The sequence below is a fragment of the Myxocyprinus asiaticus genome, chromosome 40, assembly GCF_019703515.2.
Source record: "Myxocyprinus asiaticus isolate MX2 ecotype Aquarium Trade chromosome 40, UBuf_Myxa_2, whole genome shotgun sequence".
NCBI classification, from domain to species: Eukaryota; Metazoa; Chordata; class Actinopteri; order Cypriniformes; family Catostomidae; genus Myxocyprinus; species Myxocyprinus asiaticus.
This window is the reverse complement of record NC_059383.1, coordinates 17,547,840-17,573,714: the sequence shown is the minus strand read 5'-3', so window position 1 is coordinate 17,573,714 and position 25,875 is coordinate 17,547,840. Positions and strand designations below refer to the sequence as shown.

Below are 25,875 nucleotides of genomic sequence, written 5' to 3'. Positions count from 1 at the left end.
TTGGATACAGCACTCTGTGAACAGCCAGCTTCTTTGGCAATGAATGTTTGTGGCTTACCCTCCTTGTGAAGGGTGTCAATGATTGTCTTCTGGACAACTGTCAGATCAGCAGTCTTCCCCATGATTGTGTAGCCTAGTGAACCAAACTGAGAGACCATTTTGAAGGCTCAGGAAACCTTTGCAGGTGTTTTGAGTTGATTAACTGATTGGCATGTCACCATATTCTAATTTTTTGAGATAGTGAGTTGGTGGGTTTTTGTTAAATGTGAGCCAAAATCATCACAATTAAAAGAACCAAAGACTTAAACTACTTCAGTCTGTGTGCATTGAATTTATTTAATACACGAGTTTCACAATTTGAGTTGAATTACTGAAATAAATGAACTTTTCCACGACATTCTAATTTATTGAGATTCACCTGTAAATGTATAAACTCAACATACAGGTACACTGAATAAGCATCCATTGGGTTGCTGGGAAAATGGCTCTGCTTTCAAAGCCACTAGCTGTGACCGCTCAGAAGATGCAACACAAGCTCCTCATCTTCAGCCAGTGAGAGGCCAGTGTCCAGAGGAGTAACTGTGGACTCCTTCCTGGGTTTCTTTCTGTCCACTGGTCTCTGCTGTTCTTTATCTTCACCATCATCCTCCTCACTGCTGCTGCCACTGAAGGTTCTCTTCTTACCACCATGATCTGATGCATCGCTGTCCCCAAAACACAGAACAAGGGTTAATGTACAATTATGTGACTATGTAAGACATGTGATATATGCTACTCTATAGACATTGTGTTTGAATCTTTTAACAGTACTTTTTGGTCTGTCAAAATGGGGCCATGCGGGATGGATATGTGCTGAGCTAGGAGGACTTACCTTGTGCTGACTGAAACTGGCATTAAACAATTCCCACGGGACCACGCATAAAGGAGCCAAAGCATTCATTTAGTAATAAGAATGGATAGAGGTACATGTAAGAGGCGTTGACAATTCCCATTACCAATATGCATCTCATGTTAAAGGCATTTATGTGCTTTTGAGGTAACTGGGAATATATTGCCCAATGTAGGTGACCAATGTAAACAATTCCAAGCTAAGAACAAACACTGCTGTGTTGTAAGGAAAGCCATTTAATTTAAAGTAGGGCTGTGAATCGATTAAAAAAATGTAACTAATTATTCACACATTTTTCTGTGTGAATAATTTAATCGTGATTATGATTTAATTATGGTACATGATACATTACAACAAAAAATCCTCATAAATATATTTTATTTTTTGTCTCAAAGAACTTGCAAGACATTAGTCATTATTTTAATTATTTAAATATGTACATGTTAAAATGTACGTTTTAATTTTTTGCAGACAGAGTTAGACACATTTTTACAGTTATTAATCTTTGATACAAGTATATGAATACATTCCATATAATCAGTGGACATTATTAATTACATAATTACATATTTGCGCAAAATCTTGTGGCCTTTTCCAGTGGACATTTTTTTAATAAGAAGATCAAATGGGCAGATTCAATTCATATCAATGTTTACTAGCAAGAGAAATTGTACAATGCCAATGCATTATTAGACACTATACGTACAGATATAAAACATATTGAATGCTGAAGTTTAAATTCTCAAAACTATTATTTTCTCTGGCTGTCGTTCAATCTCTACAAGTATACCTGCTGCATCTTGCTGAACAGCCAGGTCCTTCTCAGTTTCTTTCGCACACACGCTGGGTCTCTCTCGGGCGGTTTAGCTTTTGAAAGGGGTTAAGATGAAAGTCAGTGAGCGTTTTCACCCAATGCGAAGAGATACAGCAGCTTGCCCATATTACTCGCAGGTAAAGTCTTCATTCTCTGTACAGTAAATGTGCTCCTGTGTTTACTAATAACTGGAGATGTGTTGTGTGGAATGAATAAGCGTGCACTGCTTCACACAATCAGTTTTATACAATTCAGTTAGGATGTGTAGTTGAGTCAAGCGAGTACCTCCTGAATTTATATATGCCAATGTTAGCCACAGAAAGTGGGGAAAAACATTGGTGAAGTTTTACCCATTGTACAAAAATGCCTGGGTTTGTTCCTGGCAGGCAGGAGATGTCCTAACCCCACCCCAACCCTAATCCAAGGCTGAGTAACCTGCCAGAAACAACTTGGGACACTTTTTTCTTATTTCGTGAAGTTTCAGGAATAAAAAAAAAACAGGTTAATACTGCATTAATTGCATTAATTTTTTAAAATGCTTAAACAAAAAATATTAATTGCGTTAAATTTCACAGCCCTAATTTAAAGCCACTTCCAGCATTTTTTTTCACAATCAGTAACTATAGACTGTGTGTGCATGTTCCAAGCTTGCATTTGTTAAAAGGGATCTTCTTTCTTAAGCATGTTAAAAGAGCTTCTTGGATCTACGTAATGAGGTGTAAAAATGGGAAGGATCAGCACATTAGTAATATTCCGCTTGAGTTACTCCATTACATTAGCTGAACAACACTTCATCTACATGATATACAGTAGGGATCTCACCCAAAGATGTTTCACCACAGCCTTAATTTTACATGATAAAAACCATGAAGAACCCAGGAAGAATGACAGTCAATGGTTCTGACTGCTCAGTTCCAATCACTGGCTGTTTCCAAATGACTCAGGATCAGAATGAACAGATCACACCATCACACCAGTGAGCTCCAGACAAGACCAGAGGCATTAAAAGCCTTCGAAAGTCTTTTATTGCAGAGCAGAAGATTTAAAATATATTCCAAAAGATTTCCATAGCATCTTGCTATTCTTTGCACAGCACACTTGCAGGGGCAGAGGTGAGGCAGAGCCAATAGGATCCCATTAAAATCCCCTGAAGGGGACGGGGGGGGGGGGGGGGGGGGGTTTGGTCGGTCTGTCATGACAGTAAGGAAGGAAGGAAGGCACTGCACAGGAACAAACTGAGAGCCTCTGGCTTCAGTCCCTAAGACAACCTTCAAAATGATGGCAGTGAAAGCAGTAGAAGGAGCCAAAGGAAGAGGAAGAAAGAGAGATTTATTTGCAGCACCAGAGCCTCTCCTGCATTCAGCAAGTGTAACCATGCAGTAAACACCCCGCACATAGTCATTAATCTAAGCCACTGCTGTTGCCTATGCTGTATCACCTTCCCTGTTACGCGACACAACAGAAATCACTCGCTGGGAGTGTTTGTGTGTTTGCGCGAGTAAGTGTCCTACGCAAACCTGCATACATGAATGAGTGACAGAAAACAAGAGACATCAAGGCACAGAGAGACAAATGGAGAGACAGACGGCAACGTGAAAAAAGGGCAGCGGACGTGATGGGGTTTTACAAAAGAGAGAATAGAAAAAAAGACAAAAGGAACGTGAAAAAAGGGCAGATCACGTCTGGTCTTATCTCACTTTAAATTAGGGATGGGCATTTTGGTGTGGGGGAGCACATAGACATGTACAAATATAGTATATGTACATATATGTTATACGTCATTGGCTGCTGCATTGTGTGTCATTGTTCCAGTGTCTATTTATTATTATAGGCTGTTATAATGTAGTCTGTTACAGTAAGTACAAAATATGGCATAATCAACATATAATATATTTAGTCTTAATATATAAGATATTTTGTCATTATGTAAAGGCTCACTGGCCAATTCATTAAAATGCTCAGAACCCGCATTTATTCTTCTTTCAGGTTACCGTAATAAGCTTAGTAAACGAGCACCACTGTTTCTGAACCGTGTATCTGCAAACCGCGATTGGTGTGACTGTAGATGCCATAACAATCATGTTTTTAAAACGCTGTGTTAAGTTGAAAATAGTTTTGAACACCCTGCCTTCTGTTACATTCAGCTCTTCTTCATCTAGATGTTTGAAAGAAAGAGCTTTCCTTGTGTGCGTGTGTACACGCATGTGCTTCTCTAGAGTTTAGAGCGCTGTCTTTGCCCTGGACAGAATGTCACATTTGTTGCAGTGATGATTCATGCTTCCTCAGAATTTTAAACTTCATACTGGGAAAACTGCATTTTCAGAGAAAACGTCATGGTTACTTGTGTAACCTCCATTCCCTGATGGAGGGAACAAGAAGTTGTGTCGATGTAGTGACACTAGGGGTCACTCTTGGGAGCCTGAGACACCTCTGGTCTTTGATAAAAGGCCAATGAAAATTGGCGAGTGGTATTTGCATGCCACTCCACCGGACATACGGGTATAAAAGGAGCTGGTATGCAATCACTAATTCAGGTTTTATGCTGAGGAGCCGATATAAGGTCCAGCCATTTCAGCGGGTAGTTCAGCGTTGTGGCAGGAGGGACACAACGTCTCGTTCCCTCCATCAGGGAACGGAAGTTACACAAGTAACCATGACGTTCCCTATCTGTCACTCACTCGATGTTGTGTCGATGTAGTGACACTAGGGGTTCCTATACGAAACGCCACAGTTGGCTGAACTGTGTTACGTGAACTGGCGGTGTGTGACTGGCAGACTACTGTGTGCCTCATAGCCAGCACACCAGGTCGACACGTAACCTCCCCCAACATAGTTATGAGTGTCGAACCGCCCTTTTTGGGGACAAGTCGACTACCCAAAAGATAGAGACAGGCTTAACCCAGTCGTGGCCTCTTTTCCTCTTCTTTTTTTCCACTCCCTAAAAAAGAAGGGGGATTATCCGACTGGGCCGCCAGGTCTAGTCGGGGGGTGTCCCTCCCAAGGGGAAGACACAGCGGAGACCACACCTCGCCCAAAGAGAGGGGGGGATATTTAAGTGGAAAAATACGTCACATGGTCTTTCCAACCATATGGAGAGTCTTCAAGGTAGATCCTGCCCAGTGGGGGAGGAGTTACTACAAACATGGAGACTGGGGCAGAGGGGCTCTACCCAAGGAAGACACAGTTTGCCAACAGGGAAACGAATTAGCAGAAGATATATAATCGCATGGGGTTAGCCTCACATGGAACCGCCACATGTGGAGCACCTACCCCAGAACAGGGCTTTTAGTTAGCACGTGTACTGGGCCGGCAGCGAATCTCTCTGAAAATTCGACTGCCACAGGGCTCGGAGGAAGTCAACCAGGGAACAAAGTTTGTGAACACTACTGGGAATTAACGCCGCACGTATTCAGCTCCAAGGGAGGTGGAAAGCACTATGTGCAAGCGATACACCCGGCCAGCTATTCCGGGCTTATCCGCTTGTGTTGCGTGCCACTACCTGGGACGAAACCGGTTCCACCCGGAGGTTGTAGAACCTTGCACAGGTGTCGGGTGTTGCCCAGCCCGCTGCTCTGCAAATGTCTGTTAGAGAGGCACAAACTCAATACAAGAAGAGAGAGCTGAGGCGGTAATTAAGAATTAATTCAGAAGAATAAATTCCTAATTTTAGTATAATAATGGCCTTGCAACGTGGTGTCGGCCTGACTTGCTTGATTTACTGGTGTAACGTTTTTTCCACTATTATATTTGGTTCAACACTGAAATACAGGGATTCAATTTTAAGCTGAGTATATTAGAGAAACTTCATATATCAGAGAATCAAAATCTGTTAGGCTATGCAGAGTGTCTCTCTCAGTCCTGTGCCTTTTTACACTCCTATCCATTCATGGGAGTAAAAAAAACCCAATCGGCTTTTATTGAGATGAATTTCAGAGATTTCAAATGCAGAGCAGATGCTGCTGTAGTAAGTGATAACAATGATTCATGAGCTTTAAAGAATCAAAAGTCATTCATGCTGTTCAAAAGAAAGTAATTCTTACCTGTCGTCCTCGGAGGAAGACTCAGATTCGCACACTTTGTCTGGGTCAGGCAGGGTGCCGGGGTCAAATTCTTCATCAGCACCGGACAGGTACGCCAAGACCTCCTCCTCCTCATCATCTTCAGCATTATTAGCAGCTTTCTTTTTCTCGTTTACAACAAAGGAAACACTTCACTTTCATAGCTGTACTTTAGTCATTAATACTGATTATTAACTAACATATAAAAAGAATAGTATGTGCAAAAAGTATTGTCTTTTTCACTCTGTTGGCATTAGCCATGAAAGGATGCATTAAAAAATAAAATTTATTGGAAATGTTGGAGTAACCATGACTGTCCACTTTGGCCATGTTAACTGTTATTAACATCCATATGATCCGATCACAAGTGGACAAATCCTAAGGCTAAAACAATGTTAACCTCTGATAACTTTCATCATTAACACATCTGTGGGTCATTTTGCTTCATTTTAATATAAATTGTTATATTTTATTTTATTATCACTATATAATACTGTTCTATTCATTAACATTAGTAAATGCATCCTATATTCACTGTGTATTTTCACATTGAGAATCAATGGGTTCATCCAAAAGATGAAAAATGTTGCTTTCAGAGTTTTTTTTTTTATGGAGTTAGGATGAAAATAAGGTACATTTTGAACTGTTCTGAGACCAGTGCAGATAGACAGCACACTGGAGGTTAGGTCATTCACTAAATAGGGAGCAAGGATGCATCCTATAACTTTCTATGCAGTTAAGTGCATTCACTCCTAAAATCCAACCAAAAGTTCAGATTCAGGCAGCAGATGATGTTTGGACCACTCCACATGTTTGGCAGACATGGGACAATTGTAATCAGTACATAAATTCAGAATTGTATGGTGCAAAATTTTATTTGAACATGGTTGGCTGTGATTTGATGATACTGGCCATTACTTTGAATAAGAATTATTTATTCGGCTTCGTAGAAAATCAGCTGTAACTTCTCAAAAACAACCACATTAGTGGACATCAATTTTAAGGAAAACTATTTGATCTAGAAATGTTTTTATTTGTTTATTAGGTGCTACTAGTTACAAATCAGGGAAAATGCACACTGCAGTCATGCTCGGGTCTCAAGAGGTTAATAACAGGTGTAAATGAGGCCTTAAAGTCCTTCATTTTATAATAATTTTTAATTTAATTTATAATTTTTCTTTATCACACATTATACATTTGCACATATACAGTGAAATTCTTCTTTTTCACATATCCCAGCTAGGCTGGGGTCAGAGTGCAGGGTCAGCCATGATACGGCGCCCCTTAAATTTAAATTACCAAAAACAAAAAACTAACAAACAAACAAAGACATAGAAGACATTCTCTGGCACAAGCACATAAACCGCAACAAATTATCAGTGATATTTTTATTTTTCCAGTTATCGGCCAGTAATATATTGGCCGATCATATTTCATGCACCCCTAAACAAAACCAACAAGGAGTAAACAGAAGATACCGCACACCTTGAACAAAAGGACCTAGTAAGGTATGTGAAGAACCACCCATCTATCAACGTATATCTGCTATTTGATCATTAGAATCAAAAAACAAAAACTAAACAAAAAACAAAAATAGATAAATAAACAAACATAAAATAAATAAATAAATAAATAAATAACATATTGGGTCTGTTCCAAAACCTAGTGAGCATCCTCAGGAGGCAGCATTTTAAGACATCACTGGCACACTCCCGACGCGAAGGCTGTTCCAAAAGGTAGGTATCTTAATCATGCTGTCTCTTAAGATATCTTATTTTGGCCAAATTCTAAGGTAGCATTGTATGTATCCTTTCCCGGGTAAGCAGAATGCACCACGATGAGCTCGGCGGAAAAATAAATCCAAGATGGCGGACAAAGCGAATTTTATATTATAAATATACTTATAATATATTCAATACTGAAAAGTATCTATAAATAACCGTTTAATATACAAAACCGACTATTCTGCCCAAAATGTGTGTGTGCTGTACGTATCTATGCTCATTAGAGGATTGCGTAGTTTGTCTCATGTCTCCTGTACTGAAATACTGAGCCTGATATATATATACACATACATACATACACACACATAATAATCATAATAATCATACTACCTATATTACACTACTCTCTCCACACCCTACCCGAGAGCCCTCCAAAAACTCCAGATACCTGCCCCATCTCCGAATAAATTTATCCAAGCCACCCCGTCTTCCCGATGACACCTCCTCATAAGCTGCCACCCTCCCCACCTCCGTGCACCACTCCGGATATGGGGGCGCACCAGCTGACCTCCAACCCCTCAAAATAACCTGCCTGGCGATCATCACACATGTCAGAACCCAGTTCTTTATATGGCCATCCCCCACATTGATGACCGCCCCATCGCCCAGAACACAAAGTCTGGGGCAAAACGAAACCTGAGTGCCTACCACATCGCACACAAAATTCTGAACCTTCGACCAGAATTTCTGGATCTCGACACACCACCAAAAAACATGGGCCATGTCTCCATCATCCAATTGGCATCTCCAGCAAATGGGTGTGTCTTTAAGACCAAGCCTATACAGTCTAGAGGGGGTCCAATAAAATCTATACAAAATATTGAATTGTATAAGACGCACCCTTGCATCACTAGATGCAGACTTAACGTTTTTAAGAATCTTAGCCCACACTCCTTCCTCTAATGCCAAGTTGAAATCTTTCTCCCATTCTCTCTTGAGAGAAGTTAAGGCTCCGTCCCCCATACTCTGAATTAACAGGGAGTAGTACACTGATGCCTCATGACCTTTTCCAAAAGCCGTAATCACCTCTCCCAAAGCATCTGCCTCCTTAGGGGGATGTGTGCTACTCCCAAAAACAGTACAAAGCAGGTGGCGCAGTTGTAAATACCTATAAAACTGAGGTCTGGGGATCCCAAAATGTTGGACCAAGTTTTCAAACGATCTCAACACACCACTTTCATATAGGTCACCGAGTGTAGCAACCCCTCTCACAATCCACTCTGGTCAGCAGAAAGGAGACTTGCCAATACACAGTCTTGGGTTCTGCCATATGCTCGAGGCAACATTTAAATAAGTGTCCAATTTAAACAATCTGGACACTTTAGTCCATACCGAGTGTAAATGCGAAATAACGGGGTGTAACTTAACTTTTCCGATTAGTTTGATAGAGATGCTTTGTAATGGCGAAATAGGGGCAAGAACTGCCTGTTCAATAACAAACGAGGGAGGGGCTCTCTCAGGTGGAAGTGACCAATAAGCCAAATGTCTGAGACTGAATGCATAATAATAAAACAAAATCTTGGGTAGGCCTAGCCCACCATTGTCAATCGGCCAATGTAATTTATTGAAATGTAATCTGGGACGCTTACCATTCCAAATGAAGGACTTTGCTATACTATCAAAATGATTGAAATAAGAGAGGGGGACATCTACAGGGAGAGACTGTAGCAGGAATACAATTCATTTTAATAACATTAACCTTCCCAATCATAGATAAATGTAATGAAGCCCACCTGCCCACATCGCTTGAAAACCTTTTTATTAAGGGGTCAGAATTAACTCTAACTAAATCACACAAATTTGCTGGGAATAAAATGCCAAAATATTTAATGCCCTGTTTAGGCCACTGGAAGGCGCCTGGCTGAAAAGCCGTTACTGGGCAGTACGATGTCAGAGCCAAAGCTTAGGATTTAGACCAATTGACTCTGTATGCTGAGAACTTAGAAAAGGAATGAATAATTCTGTGGAGGCAAGGCATAGATCTAGTAGGTTCAGAGACAAATAATAAAATATCATCTGCGTAAAGCAGAAGCTTATGCAGCACACCTCCCGCCACCACCCCTGGAAAATCATCCTCCTTTCTTATCGCGGCTGCTAATGGTTCCAGGGCAAGACAGAACAATAATGGGGAAAGAGGGCAACCCTGCCTGGTGCCCCTATCCAGAGTAAAATAATCTGAAATTAATCCATTTGTTTGTACCGCTGCTACAGGGTGTCTATAAAGTAACTTAATCCAACCAATAAATGTACTCCCGAACCCTTACATTTCCAAAATCTTAAAAAGATAATCCCATTCTACCATATCAAACGTCTTTTCGGCATCAAGTGAGACGGCAGCGATCAGAGATTTATCATTCGCTACTGACCACATGATATTGATGAGACGCCTGATGTTATCAGAAGAGCTGCGGCCCCAAATAAACCCCACCTGATCTATATGTATAAGAGATATCATAACTTTACATAATTGTTTAGCCAAAATTTTTGACAATATTTTTACATCTAGTTGGATCAGGGAAATTGGACGGTAACTTTTACACTCGCTTGGATCTTTGTATTTTTTAAGAATCAGACTAATCCGGGCTTGTGTCATGGTTGGAGGAAGCTTTCCATTCTTTAATGATTCAGTATAAACTTCTAACAAAAGTGGAGCCAGTTCTGTAGCATAAGATCTAAAAAATTCAGCGGCAAAGCCATCTGGCCCCAGAGCCTTGCCAGTAGATAGGGACTTAATAACCTCGTCAGGCTCCTCCAAGGTTATCTCAGAATCAAGAGCGTTTTTTTGCTCAGTCGTCAGTTTAGGAAGATCTAATGGTTCCACAAAGTTTCTAATATCTTCATCAGTAGATGAAGACGTGGAACTATAGAGATCAAGATAGAATTCTTTAAAAGCATTATTAATATCAATGGCTGAAGTAAAAATTTCACCACCAGCAGATTTCATAGAGGGAATGGTAAAAAAAGACTCTCTCAGCTGACATACGGCGCTTCAGCTCTGTCTCGGCACTTTTAATATTTCATTCCAACTCCATAAGTTCTTGTGCTTTGGATTTATTGATGAATGAGGCATACTGTATGATCCGACCCCTAAGAACCGCCTTAAGTGCCTCCCAAGCCACGCCCACAGAGGATACTGAGGACCAGTTGGTCTCCATATAAATATTGATTTCAGTCTTTAACATTTGTTGGAAATCAGGATTTTGCAGAAGGGATACATTAAGGTGCCAACTATATGATTTCTTTTTCTCTATAAGTGGCAACACCTCTAAACTCACCAGGGCATGATCTGAGACTAAAATGTTTCCAATTGAGCAGTCCACAACAGATGAAATGAGGGATTTGGATACCAAAAAAAAATCTATTCTAGAATAAATCTTATGGACTGATGAAAAAAATGTATAGTCCCTACCAGATGGGTTCAAAAGTCTCCAAATATCTGTAAGACCAAGATTTGTACATATCCTGTGAAGCGTCAATGTTGCTCTAGGGGGCTTGCACACTTGTGTTTCACTATGATCAAGGACTGAGTCCATCAAGTCTCCTCCCAATATTATATCATGAGGGGTGCCAGCGGTTTGCAACATCCCTTCAAGATCTATAAAAAAGTCCTGATCATCAGCGTTAGGTGCATAAATATTAGCCAAAATCAACCTTTGTCCTTGAATTTCTGCTAAAACAATAATGACTCTCCCTAATTTATCTTTAGTCTGTTTGAGACATTTGAATTGTAGATGTTTATTTACCAATATAATGACTCCCTTGCTCTTACTTGAGCCAGCACTAAAGAAAACATGTCCACCCCATATCTTCCCAAATTTTTCAGCTTCCTGCGGGGAGAGATGTGTTTCTTGAAGAAACACTATATCATATTTCTTACGTTTAAGAAAAGTAATAACTTTCCTTCTTTTTATGGGGTGCCCCAACCCATTTACATTCCATGTGGAGAGAGATAGTACACTCGTATTAACATTTGACATTTTGATATAGCAGAAAAAATAAATTGTGTGTCAAAAACAAAATTATACAGACCACATTCCCCATTAGTGAAACAAACAAACCCCGAACTTCCCCCCGAACAAAACAAACAGAAAAAAGAAAAACGTGCTCATTAACCCCACACACGACAGCGCCAACCGGCGACAGTCCCTCTAAACTCAAAAGGTCCATGAACGCCCACGAGCATCCACGACAACTTTGCCATCGGATTGCTCAATTTTGCCTCACAAATTTGTGAGGCAAAATTACATAACAGAAAATACTTTGTAAAATAAACCCAGCAAATATGAAGAATGAACACAAAGAATGTGTAGATCCTTTCACAGAACTGTCTCAAAGGTGTGGTCTTCCACAAAACAAATTCCAGCCGATATAAAACCGTTCAGATTCCTCGGACAGACAAACGAATGTTCAGTGAGCCGGCTGTTATGAGTTCAATGGATGACGTATTCATTCCAATGTCCCGTAAAAAAACTCAAAACAAACTACAGCCAGCAGGAGGAATAAGCACGAAAAACGAACAGATTAATCCACAGCTGTTCCAAAGGAGTGCTATTCAATAGAACAAGCTCCAGCTGCTAGGCGGAACCAAGAAAAAAGAAAAAAGAAACCAAAATGACACCCAGCTTTCTCAAGAGTAAGTACAGCAAGTCGACCCATTCACATGAGAAACGAGATCTTTTTCTGATGTTAGAGTTTCTTACATTCCTTGAACCGATCATGTTTCTCTCTTGTCGAACTCTCAAAGTCCAGGAACAAGAAAATATTATGGTTCTTCCAAGAAAGCTTCCCTTTGCTCCTCGCCTGGCGCAACACAAAATCTTTATCGGATGATCTCAGAAATCTGGCCAGAATCGATCAGGACCTATCTCCCTCAGCAGATCTGCGAGCAGGGACTCTGTGAGCTCGCTCGATTTCCAGCTTGTGGCCTGTTATGTCGAGCAGACTCGGGAAAAGCTCATCTAGGAATTTCACCATATCTCTGCCCTCCTCATGCTCAGGAATTCCAACAATTCGAACGTTATTCCTGCAGCTTCTATTCTCAAGATCTTCAAGCTTTTCAAGGAGAAGTTCCAAATCAACTTTGGTCGTGGGCAGATTAGTGGTTAATTCCCTCTCCGAAGATTCCAGAAAATCGATTCATTTTTCAACATCAGTCACTCTTGTAGCTAACTCAGAGAATTTTGTTTCCATCGCCGTAATCGATCGACGTATTACAGCGAGATCCTCCAAGTCAGCAAGAATCTTCGTCAACATCACCGACATGTTGGACAACTGATGCTGGATCACCTCTCCCGCCACGCCATCCAAATCGAGTCCCCGGTCTGTAGGTCTGTCGGGGCTTTCATCCTGAACACATAAGTGTCTTATAATGTCTCCAGAGCCTGAGGATTTTGACTTCTTTGCCAAGTTTAGCATCAAAGAGCAAATGTGTAACTGGGTGTATCAAAATTCACCAGATTATAACATGAAAATAATTAAAAACATAGCAAAGTGCGCAGAGCTCGTTGCTCACATGTCTGCCTCTTGCATGGCGTCCCATGAAAAATGTTCTTAAGAAAAAAAAAATATAAAGTTCTTAGAATAAATTATAAGAAGTTCGTAAGAACATTCCTGAGTGCAATTCTTGAAAAATTCTTAAGTTCACAAATATTTTCTTAAGAATAAAAAGTCAGGCTTTGACGTTGTCTGATCAGCCTGCTCATGAGCTTGCCTTGTCTAATAGCCAACAACAATTCTATACTTCAACACTGGTAAATTGTAACGATAAATTTATATATTAACCTTTTTTTTTTTAAAGTAGCAAGCACCTCACGATAATGTTTTTGATGTAAAGTGCATGAGATGTGTTAGTTTAAGGACAATACCCGCCATAGGAGAATTTACTTGCTGTTAACCATTTGATAACATTTAATTTAACATGGAGGAAAAGAAGCAAAAACTTAGTAGACAAGAGCTGAGGAAATTACTGCAAGGAAAAAGTTCTCCTTAGGAAGCTTGATAATAATATCATGTCAGAAAGTATGAGGTGAGTAAATGGAAAAGGGTGGTGATGGCTGTCTCTGCTGTGCCCAACTCTGATTCGGATGTGGATGGGGGGGTGAAAAAGAAATGTTTCTATGAACTCTAAATATAGCAGAAAGAGAGCGCTATATGCAGCACATCCATTTGAATAAGCATGATTGGTCGCCACATTGATAAGCTTCAAAACAACATTTATTGTTTGAATTTGGTGATAACATTTACATGGTTTACAAGCTGAAAAAAAAAAGTATAATTAAGCAAAAAACAGTCCAAAAAATGTTTTGGTCTAAAATAACATTTCTACGTAAACAGCCCATTGCGACTTCAGACTCAACATGAAAACCCCAGTAAATTCATTAAACATTTGACCTTTTAGAATTTAAGACAACTGTGAGGTTATCCTATCTTTAAGATGTTATTTACAAAGATATTTAAGAATATTTTTTCTGAGAATCTGAATGCTGCTTAAGTTTTTCTTAAGAACAATCTTAAGAAAAAAGATAAGAACTTTCTTAAGAAGTTTATTCGGGAATACAAAATATTTGTAACTTTTTTCTTACAAGTTACAAATTAAGAAGAAAATGGTAGTTAAGAAGAAATTTCCTCTAAGAATGTATCGCGAATCCGGCCCCAGTTGCGAGTTAAGTGTCCCATCAAAGTCATTCTAGCAAGTCAGTCCACTATCGGCCATCTTTGGAACGCTCTCGGGATGCTATTAACAAATAAAGAGTAAAAAGAAGGTATCTGACACCTTGAACAAAATGATCCTGTAAGGTATGTGAAGAACCTCCCATCTCTCAACACATGTCTGCTCTTTGATCATTAGAATCAGAGAATGTGCAGTGTTCTCTTAATGCTTCATGTGCTGGTGGAGAAGGAATCAATTCAGGCCATTGTTTCCGTTCTTTGAAAGTTTCAGCAACCTAACAGCTCTCACCTTGGGCCAGCAATGAAAAGCTTTATTTCCCAACTGCCAAGCTGTACCACCAGACTCATTTTTACCATTAGGCAAGCTTCTTAATCCTGGTACTCTCTGTGGTGTGAGCCTGACCCTATGATCTCACCTTTTATAGAACAATCAATAGCAGAAAACAATGTACCCATGGCCAAACTGTTTTCAAAGGGTGAAAATGCAATGTCTACACTGTGTAAATCCACATATCTACACAAATCTGAGCTGTGTATATCTGTACTTGGACCTGATATGGGGTCTTGCCAATTACAGGGTACTCTGCATTCATCAGTGTATCTCTCTGTGCTGTAGAAAGAACCATTTGAAATTCTGCTGCTATACTTTTGCATTGAACAGGCATGTCTACGTGCATTGAATATCGACAGAGAAGAGAATGGGCATAGATGTGGGGTCAGAACAAAAATCTTTAAAATAAAGCAAGAAAAATTAAATATATATAATAATGAAAACTATAGTAGACATGTCCTGCTCCACACTAACTGCGAAGTGAAGATTGGCGAGCCAGTAGGATGGGGTGGAAAACCATTAAACAATCATCAGTATCACTTCAAATTATAGTTCTCGCTTACCATTCAAAACATTTCCATCAATTTGCATATCCATTATCTCCATTTCTCCTTAAATCAATCAGGCAGCAGTGCTTCTCTAAATCTACATATCTGCAGGGGTAAAACAAATAATTTCTTGACTAGATATATACATATTTCTGTGTAAACAACACACTTTAATTGCTCTCACTGGGGTATGCACACGTAAATGAGCCCTAAAGCTGAACTTTAGCTTGATATTTCCTTACATCTCTGTGCATCTATTGCTAGACACAGGCTAGTGGTTGACCCATACAGGGTTTTTCAATGTCCAATACTGATTTTTCACTGGAGAGCTGGCTGGCTGTTGCGATGATAATATATAGTGAGGTCCAAAAATCTGAGACCATTGGTGAAAACTTCTATTCTGGATTAAAACATTTTTTTTTATTACAAATTAAATTATCAGTATTAAAATTGTTCCATTCGCTAGAATTTGATTTGAAATCGAAAACCTGGAGTGAAATTGCAACTAAAAGCTGTGCTGATAATCAGAACAGCAGCACCCTGGCTCATATGATATTCCTTAAAGGAATAGTTCACCCAAAAATGAAAACTCTCTCATCATTTACTCACCCTCAGGTCATCCCAAATATATATGACTTTCTTCTGCAGAACACAAATTTTTAGAAAAATATCTCAGCTCTGTACGTCCATTCAATGTAAGTAATAGGGACGTGCATGGATAGTCAACATTTGGTTAACCGTTCATTCACTATTCGGTTATTCTCGATGAGTTCTGAAAAAACTGTCAGGTTTTCGGCCGGGTTTGAGTCAGTTTTCCAAATACAGTACATGGCAAGTTAGGGGCAAGTCAAACTAGAGGTCGATTGATATATCGGTTTTGCCGATTAATTAGCACTGATAACAAATTTCTGGAACTATCATTTATTGGCAAAAAATCCATACCGATAGTTTTTTCCCATTGCTGGAGCGGCTGGGAAGGGTCCGCTGTCGTTATACAGCATGAGAGCGACCTCTAGAGGTGAAATCACTACATTGATGCCTTGTGGTGTTTGTTTTGACACGTGAGACTACACGATGCATGGAGAGGAGCACTTCAGATGCGGATTTAAAACATCAACAACAAAAAGGTATGTATACAGTACACTACAGTACACGTTGCCATGTCATTATAAAGTAATTAATTTGTTGACTAGATGCTGCATTAGTGGAGAACAGCAGTATGTTTGACGACAAAGTTGAGAGGACACTAACATTAAAGCTAACCTCAAGCGGTTAGAACAATATGATAAAAATACAGGCAAGTCCTACCCAAATGTTTAATGTCATGATTGTTACCATCTATTACCATCTATTTGCATTAGTTTATCTCCAGCTGGTCATGTTTATGCATTCGTTAGCCAGCTAAGTTGCATATTTAAAGCTAGTGACGTGAGAAAGTAAATTAATATCTTCATGCAGCCCAGAGAAACAAATAAACAAATCAGAAACGCATTTGATTTCAATTTTATCCTCACTGTAATACGATGACTTCAGATTAATCACATTCTTGCACTAAAAAGGCTAGATACAGCACAACAAATACAGTTTAACAGAAAGCAGGCATCTCAATATGCTTTAAAAGTTCTTTTTAATTAGACACATCATCTAAAAACAGTGCTCCTGCACGAGACGCTGAATAAACAAAAACAAAGGGAAACAAAGACGTTCATCTAGCGCGCGTTTACATATGGATGGTTGCAAACGTGTTCGGTGTAAACAGCCCCTTACAGTTGGTGGAGGTCTTTGGCTGTTGCGTCTTGCTCTCTTATAAGCATTTCTCAGATTAAGCAATGAGTTGTTTAAATGCTTTGTCAGGAAAGATGTTCAACATGGAAATGTGTGTCTTGAGATTCTCGCGTTTGGTTCCAGTCTGTTGTGTTCAGTCTGTTTGAACAGCTCCTGGCCTGGGCTCATAGTCTGAGCCACTTCACCACTGATTTCAGCCGGATACCACTGCTATCTGTGAATATTGCAACTCTACATACAACTTTACTGAATAAAAAACAATGTGGTATTTCACTGTTATTATGAAGCTTGAGTCATAGGAATCAGTGCAAGTGTAACACCATGTTAACTGTCTATTGAAGCATTTTCCCCACTCATTTTATTTTTCACTTAACATTTGAGAATATGGACCGACTAAAACTTATTTATTTTATGCACATTAGTTGAAAATGAAATGCTCTTTTTTAACAGCCAGGATAGGAATGTTCAATGCAATAATAAAATGGTGCTGAGTGGTTTATGAATTTATTGCACCCTCTTGTGGACTAAGGAAACAATGTCAGTTTAAAAATCAGCTGACTTTAAAATTTGAATATTAGTTCATATATATTAATATTTATATATTTATTTAATTAAAAAAGTACAATACATTTTATGGTTCAGTCAGTACTGTTTATTTTTGTAATAAAGTTCAGCACTATTTTACTTTGTGTTATTTTTTCATTCAGTATCAATTTTACAAACTATCGTTTGATTAATCGATTATCGGCAGGTACTGCCCAACTTAGTTATCGATATCAATGAAATCCACTATCGGTCGACCTCTAATTCAAACATGGTTTTGTGTGCATCTGCGCTGTTGTTCTATTATGAATCAGGGATACTAACAAGCGCTGGATGGTCTTTGACAGTTGCGCTGGCTGAATCTCACTTTTTTTGAATGTTTTTTTCCCTTTTGCTCTGGTGTGCAATAATTAGACATGTTCAATGTAATTTGATTTTAAACCATTTAAAAATCAAAGCACACTGAAGAGGCTATTTAGGGTGACTCCACGCACATGATAATGTATGCATTCGCTGCATCACGGATGTGTGAACCTGCCTGTGCAGAGTGCATATAGCCAGCCTGATCTCATGAAATCAAGTTAACATGACAAAAATGTTACAATTCAAAATTATGTGCTGTATAACACGTTTGACTGCAGGTTTCCAGTGAAATGTCCAGCTGGGGGTGCCAAAAGCAAGTAAAATTGTGTCGTATTCAGACATGGTTTTAAGGTGAATTTTAGATGGATGTTTTTTAAACAAACCTCCCTAATGTAAAACTTTTGCCAGAACCTAACCAATAGTGTTTAAAAATTATATTTAAAAAATACATTTTTACCAAATCAACACCTAAACCTAACCATTAGTGTTTTAAAATATAAATGAGACATTAAAAAAGACATCCTTATCAATGCCTAAACCTAACCATTAGTTTTTTTGAATATAAATGAGACGTTAAAAAAAAAAGACATCCTTATCAATGCCTAAACCTAACCATAAGTGTTTTAAAATATAAATGAGACGTTAAAAAAAAGACATCCTTATCAATGCCTAAATCTAACCATTAGTGTTTTAAAATGCAGAAAAAAAAACAGAAAAAAACATTCTGAAGCAACCACATCATATTGTGCTACTTCTATGATTCTGTAATGTCACATTTTAGCTTGAGTTCATGGCCAGACTTGAACCGGGGTCCTCCGACACCAAGTCTAACACCATATAAGGTGAGATACCACATAAGCTAATCAACCTGGAATAAATGCATACAGTTAATTCAGAAAGTATTCAGACCCCTTCATTTTTTTTCACATTTTGTTGTTGCAGCCTTATGCTAAAATGCTTTCAATTATTTTTTTCCCCCCACATCAATCTACACTCCATACCCAATAATGACAAAGCAAAAACCAGATTTTTGATAACTTTCCAAATTTATTAAAAAGAAAAAACTGAAATATCACACTGACATAAGTATTCAGACCCTTTTCTATGACACTTGATATTTAGCTCAGGTGCATCCCATATCTCTGAATCATCTTTGAGATGTTTCTACACTTTGATTGGAGTCCACCTGTGGCAAATTCAACTGATTGGACATGATTTAGAAAGGCACACACATGCCTATATAAGATCTCACAGCTGAAAATGCATATCAGAGCAAAAACCAAGCCATGAGGTCAAAGAAACTGCTTGCAGAGCTCAGAGACAGGATTGTGTCAAAGCACAGATCTGGCGAAGGCTTCAAAACAATTTCAGCAGCACTGAAGGTTCCCAAGAGTACAGTGGCCTCCATAATTCTTAAATGGAAGAAGTTTGGAACAACCAGGTCTCTTCCTAGAGCTGGCCGCCTGGCCAAACTGAGCAATCGGGGGAGAAGGGCCTTGGTAAGAAAGGTGACCAAGAACCCGATGGTCACTCTGGTTGAGCTCCAGAGATCATTTGTGGAGATGGGAGAAATTTGCAGAAGGACAACAATCACTGCAACACTCCACCGATATATCCTTGAGTGGCCCAGCCAGAGCCCGGATTTAAACCCAATCGAACATCTCTGGAGAGACCTAAAAATGGCTGTCAACTGACGGTCCCCATCCAACCTGACAGAGCTTGAGAGGATCTGCAGAGAAGAATGGCAAAAAAATCCCCAATTCCAGGTGTGCAAACCTTGTCGCATCATACCCAAATAAACTTGAGGCTGTAATCGCTGCCAACTTCTTCAACCAAGTACTGAGTTATGGGTCTGAATACATACTGTATGTCAATGTGATGTCAATGTGATATTTCAGTTTTTTCTTTTAAATACATTTGCAAAGTTATGAAAAACCTGGTTTTTGCTTTGCCATTATGGGGTATGTAGAGTGTAGACTAGAGGTGAAAACATTTTATAATTTAAAGTATTTTAGCATAAGGCTGCAACATAACAAAATTTTAAAAAAATGAAGGGGTCTGAATACTTTCTGAATGCACTGTATATGTAGGTGGGTCTCTAATACAAGCGTTAAAATGTATAATTTTTCAAGAGATGTGTTAGAGTAAAAATGTGTCAATATCATAAAATAGCAGGGTAACAGAGAGAAAATAAGTATTTATAAAGTCATTATAAGCCATTAAAGTCATGATTTGAGTGGAAGTAAAACACACCGTTGTTGTAGCACCTCTAGTGTTCATTTCATCTAGAAACTACAGGGAATTTTACCTGGAGACACGTATTAGCAGGTTTTGCAAAAATGTATATAGAGTCACGTTTTCACTATGAGACCAGGTTGCATATAGCCTACTGGCAGTGATGGTTTGATTATTTTTTACTTCAATGTGAGATTTTTTCATTTGAAGAGGTATGCATTGTGCTATTTAGACTCATAGCTCACTGTGCACTTTATTTGCTGATGTTTTGAGTAGTGTTTAAGGAAATTCCATTATAATAAACATGCTTTATTCTTGCATCCCGGCTTCAGAAGAAAAAAATGATTAACCGTTCATGAAACCTTGCGGTTAACCGAAGGTTAAAAATGGTAACCGTGCACATCCCTAGCAAGTAAATGGTGGCTCCATATGACTCCAGTGGTTAAATCCATATCTTCAGAGGCAACATGATAAGTGTTGGTGAGAAAAAGATCAATATTTAAGTCCTATTTTACTATAAATTCTTCTCCCAGCCCATTAGGTGGCCATATGCATGAAAAATGTGAATCGCCAAAAAACTAAAGATTGTGGAAGTGAAAGTAGACATTTATAGTAAAAAATGACAAATACTGATCTGTTTCTCACCCACACCTATCATATAAGCTCTGAATACATGGATTAAACGAATGGAGTCGTATGGATTACTTTTATACTGCCTTTCTATGTTTTTTGGAACTTCAGAGTTCTGCCCACCATTCACTTCCATTGAATGTACCAACAGAGCGATATTCTTCTAAAGATCGTCATTTGTGTCCTGCATAAAAAAGAAAGTTATACACATCTGGGATGGCATGAGGGTGAGTAAATTATGAGAGAATTTTCATTTTGGGGTGAAATATCACTTTAAACAGCTTTATGATGACTGCCACAGATTGAGCAGGGACACTCTAAAGGATCCATTTATTTCTTCAAAAGTCTATAGAGAAAAGCACCACAAGAAGCAACAGTGACAGAAAATGAAGCAGCACTGTTATATGTTACAGCATATGATGTCAGAAGGCCAATTCAGTAGCTCTCTAAATTAATCTGGACCATGTGTAAAGACAGACAGATCGTGTACCAGTCAGACTGTTAAGTGGAAGGAATGAGTGAATGGTGATAGAGTGCTGAGATTCATTGTTACGGAGGTGATGAATAGTCTAGCATCTTTGGACAGACCGCTGCATTGATCAGATGACAAACGAAAGGATCTGGCAGCTGCATTTCCATATGGATGTGCAGAGCACAATCCCCCAGCAGGGACTGGTTGAGAGATGGGACACATGACAGCTGCCGTCAAAATTATAGGCTGTCTGAGGGAGGGAAAGGCCAGAGACTGAGAGGTCTATCTCCCCACTGACTCATTGTGACAGGAATTCCTCAGGAAAAGTTTCCGTATCCGTCCAGTTTCTATAAGGTTGATTTTCACAAAAACTGTCAAGGAAAATGTCCTGGTCTTATATTATTCCAAAATGTAAAGAAGAAAACGAATTATATTTTGCATATAAAAATGCTTATTTGATGAAAATTATTTGAAGACAATTATGCACATTTTACCCCCCAATTTTCACCACTGCTATCAGAAAGAAATTATATACTGTAATATGTATATTGTAAAGTATTTATAAATCATATTAGTACTCCCATGGTACTGCCTTTCATTTTTGCTGATTTTAATTACAAATAATTGTACAACAGCACCTTTTTTACTGTAATACATGCATTAAACAGCATTCCTTTATCGTTGTATGGTCATGAATGGCGTAAGGATTAACCGATCAACACGGGTAGATTTTTGCCCATTACCCCTATATCGCGTAGCATCAACCAGAGATCTTTCCAGCTTATCCAATGTGTGCATGACACGTGTTGTGCGCATGCCTCTTCACGTTTTGACATCAAAAGCAGAGAATACTGTGATAATTCAAAATCTCATGAAAACCTGGTGTTCTAACTTTATCGGATTTTTTAAATAAGCTGATTTTTGGGAGTAATCGGTGTATTAGTGTGCATGTAAATGGGCTCAATTATTATTTTGTTTTCTTAAAAAGGAACTGAAATGTGTTAAATGCAAAAAAATATTCAGAGATTAATTGCTATATATTGGCTATAATGACAGCCCTAGTTTCATTTCATCAGGCACCCAATTCTGTTTATTTGTTGCATAAAGTATCAATTTAGTATCAATACCAAAATCTTGCTATGGTCCAACTCTGATCCACATTTAATATCATAATCAATGTCCAGCAACACCTTACATCATGTGAAATGACTTTGAGCTTAAGTTGACATACCTCTTGGTGCTGTTTGCTGGCCTCCCTTCGAGCTGCTTTCTCCTTCAGCCTTTTCTCCTTTTCAAAATGAGACAGAAGAGAAGGAGACATAATAAATAACCACATCTGAGGTTGATGCAGCTAAGGCACAAACTTATAAGCACATCAAACACAGCAAAGCGGCAGAGGCTAAAATTATAAGACAGACTTGGGGAAACAATTTACCATTGGTGTTGGCCTGATTTCTTTTGATGAAAGAACGAATAAGCAGGACTTGATGTATCTCTTATGTCACTTTCTAATATAACTCTATGCCCACTTCTGCATAAAGGGCGACTGGAGTGCCAGACAGAACTATTAACACTACTGGTGACACACAAATGTCTGTGAGACGAGAAATATTATGAGGTAATAAAACCAATGTCAAGAACACTTCATTGGCTTTTCGTTACTTTAAAAATGTCAAGCAATCCTAGGTGTGGAAAAACTACTGTGTAATCCAGTATTTCAGAAGACATGAAGAGGCTCAGGAGGTTAAAGACAATTGAGTTAACTGTCTTAATACTTATTACTTAAACTGTATGCCCACGTATACATCCCACAGCTGACAGGTTAAAGAAAGTCTACTACTAATTAAACTGCACTGACACACAGTGTTAATCTTGTCAACAAAATTACTGACAAAGGGTTTGTTGATAAAGGGTCTTTTGATTGTCAAGTCCTTGTTATTTGTATAGCTCTTTTCACAACACACATTGTTTCAATGCAACTTTACAGAAAATCATGCATTAACAGAAAATGAAACTGTAATATCTATAAAGTCTTAGAGTCATCATTGTGTAGTTTGATTAAATATGACTGTAAATTGTCTATAAAAATAAATAATTAAATAATAATTGTATTTAGAACCCCAGTGAGCAAGACGATGGCAACTGTGGCAAGGAACACAAAACTCCATAAGATGTTGGATAATGGAGGAAAATAACCTTGGGAGAAACCAGACTCACTGTGGGGGCCAGTTCCCCTCTGGCTAAACAACATGAATATAATGCCAATAATTGTTTTAAAATTAGTAAACTAAGTAAGTGTTAAGGGCCAGTGTTTAAACAAAGATTTTGTATGAACTGATTGTCAACAATAATGAAAACAAGATGAAAAAGATGCATTATGATGATAAGACTGAAAATATGATGAGAAAAAAAATGCAAGATATTAATGTACTGAACTATTTCATGCAATTTTTTTTTTTTTAAAGAATAAATCTAGAAAAAAATTATTCAAATGAGCTGCATGAGCTTAACAACTGTACAATGAACTTAATAACCTCAATTAAATAAATCCTATGTATGTGAGATTAATCAGCTACAGTTGAAGTCAGAAGTTTAAATTCACTTAGGTTTAAGTCATTAAAACTCATTCTTGAACCCCTCCACAAACTATAGTTTTGGCAAGTCATTTAGGACATCTATTTTGTGCATGACACAAGTAATTTTTCCAACAATTGTTTACAGACAGATTGTTTCACTTTTCATTGACTATATCACAATTCATGTGGGTCAGAAGTTTAGATACACCAAGTTAACTGTGCCTTTATGCAGCTTGGAAAATTCCAGAAAATGATGTCAAGCCTTTAGGCAATTAGCTTCTGATAGGAGGTGTACTGAATTGGAGGTGTACCTGTGGATGTATTTTAAGGCCTACCTTCAAACTCAGCGCCTCTTTGCTTGACATCATGGGAAAATCAAAATAAATCAGCCAAGACCGCAGAATAAATATTGTGGATAAAGTAAAAAAAAAAACTTATATTTTGATATAATAAAAAAGGCACATTTTAGGCCCTTTCCCACTTACAGTCCTGGTAGTTTTCCCTCTCACGAGGAATGGAACACCTGAGGATAATTTCCCCATTGCATTCGCAAAAGGAACACCGCACTGACGTCATCTAGTATCAACATTTTTTCTGACATTATTTGCACGTGCGTTTCAATAGCTGCAACAAAATCAACAACACCAACGGAAAACGCCGGGATCAGAGCTACACTCTTGTTTGTTTAGGGCTGTTTTATATGAACTGTGGCTGCATTGGAAAATGTAGGCAGCTGCCTTGTCAGTTAATGGTTTAAACAACAGTATTTGGAACTCTCTGAACAATTTAAAAAGCACCTTATTTCATCCATCCTTATACAGTCTCCGAAGGCAGCATTTACCAGTTTTTGGATGAAGCTTGTGTCTTCAGGTTACATTTTAAACGGGGCACGTGAAGCGTCCGTGCAATGCACTCTAAGAGGAGAGACGAGGTGGCGAAAAGCACTCTTTAACCATGGAGCACACGCTGAACTCAGTGGGCAACATGCTGAAAATGCACTATCAACCTATTTATCAACACAATCTTTTACAATATAGGCTTTTATGACTCAGCATAAATTACTGTACTGAAATACTCATTTACTTAAAGACGTATTGATGCAAGTTAACCATGCAGTAACAGGCACGCAATACTTCCCTCATATAAGCTAGACTTAATGACAGTTCCCAATTCGACGTTGTGTCGATGTAGTGACACTAGGGGTCACTCTTGGGAGCCCGAAACACCTCTGGTCTTTGATAAAAGGCCAATGAAAATTGGCGAGTGGTATTTGCATACCACTCCCCCGGACATACAGGTATAAAAGGAGCTGGTATGCAACCACTCATTCAGATTTTCTCTTCGGAGCCGAACGGTCGATGTTTACTGAGCTGACTATTCATTCACCTCTGCTGGATCTGACGGCGCATTTCAGCGGCTTCTCCCTCCTCTGCACTGGTGCACTGCAGAGAACACCCCTGGGCGCTTCAGCAGAAATAAAAGAGTATATTTCTCTAAATGAGTATATTTCTCTAAAAGAGCGGCACACACGGAACGTCTTTTTAAAGATGACTTTCCGTTTGTGTGTTATTCCTGGTGTGGTCGTTATCTCTCGCCTTCTGACAGCCACGATCACTGTCTTTCGTGTCTGGGCGCTGCCCACACGGAGACAGCGTTTGTGGATGGGTCATGTACTCATTGCGAGAACATGTCCATGGCAACGATGCGGTCGCGGCTTGACTTCGTAAGAAAGCAAGCCACCCCAGAGGCTCCCCGCCTCAGTCCTTCTACCCACGGGTATGAGGCCAGCACGGCTAGCACTGGGGGCGATTTGGGGACCCCAATGGGACCACCTCTGCCGGGTATCCCCGTACGGACCTCCCATTCCCCAGAACACTCGTCTACCCCAATCAGGCTTCCGGATGAGTCCGCCGGCTCGTCTCACGGCGAGTTCGACCTCTTATTCAGAGCCCGCGAAGGTGATGAGCTCTCGAGCGCAACATCAGAGAGCGGGCTTGTCCAGTCAGACGCGGAAGCCTCAGCTGGGTTCCTCCCTTCGGGAGTGGTCGCCCAGTCACAGGCTGACGCGGAGATGATGGACATGCTGGTCTCCCCGCCGCTGCACGCCCAGCTGTGGCACAAATCCGCCCTGATGTGACAGTCTCCACGGATCACGAGGACAGGCCTCTTCCTCCCCCA

General features: G+C 39.2%; 1 pseudogene; it reads right to left on the bottom strand.

Annotated features, from left to right (window-relative positions):
• Positions 1 to 502: 502 nt before the first annotated feature.
• Positions 503 to 25,875, bottom strand: part of LOC127430529 (probable ATP-dependent RNA helicase DDX10) — a 60,476-nt pseudogene continuing 35,103 nt past the window's right edge.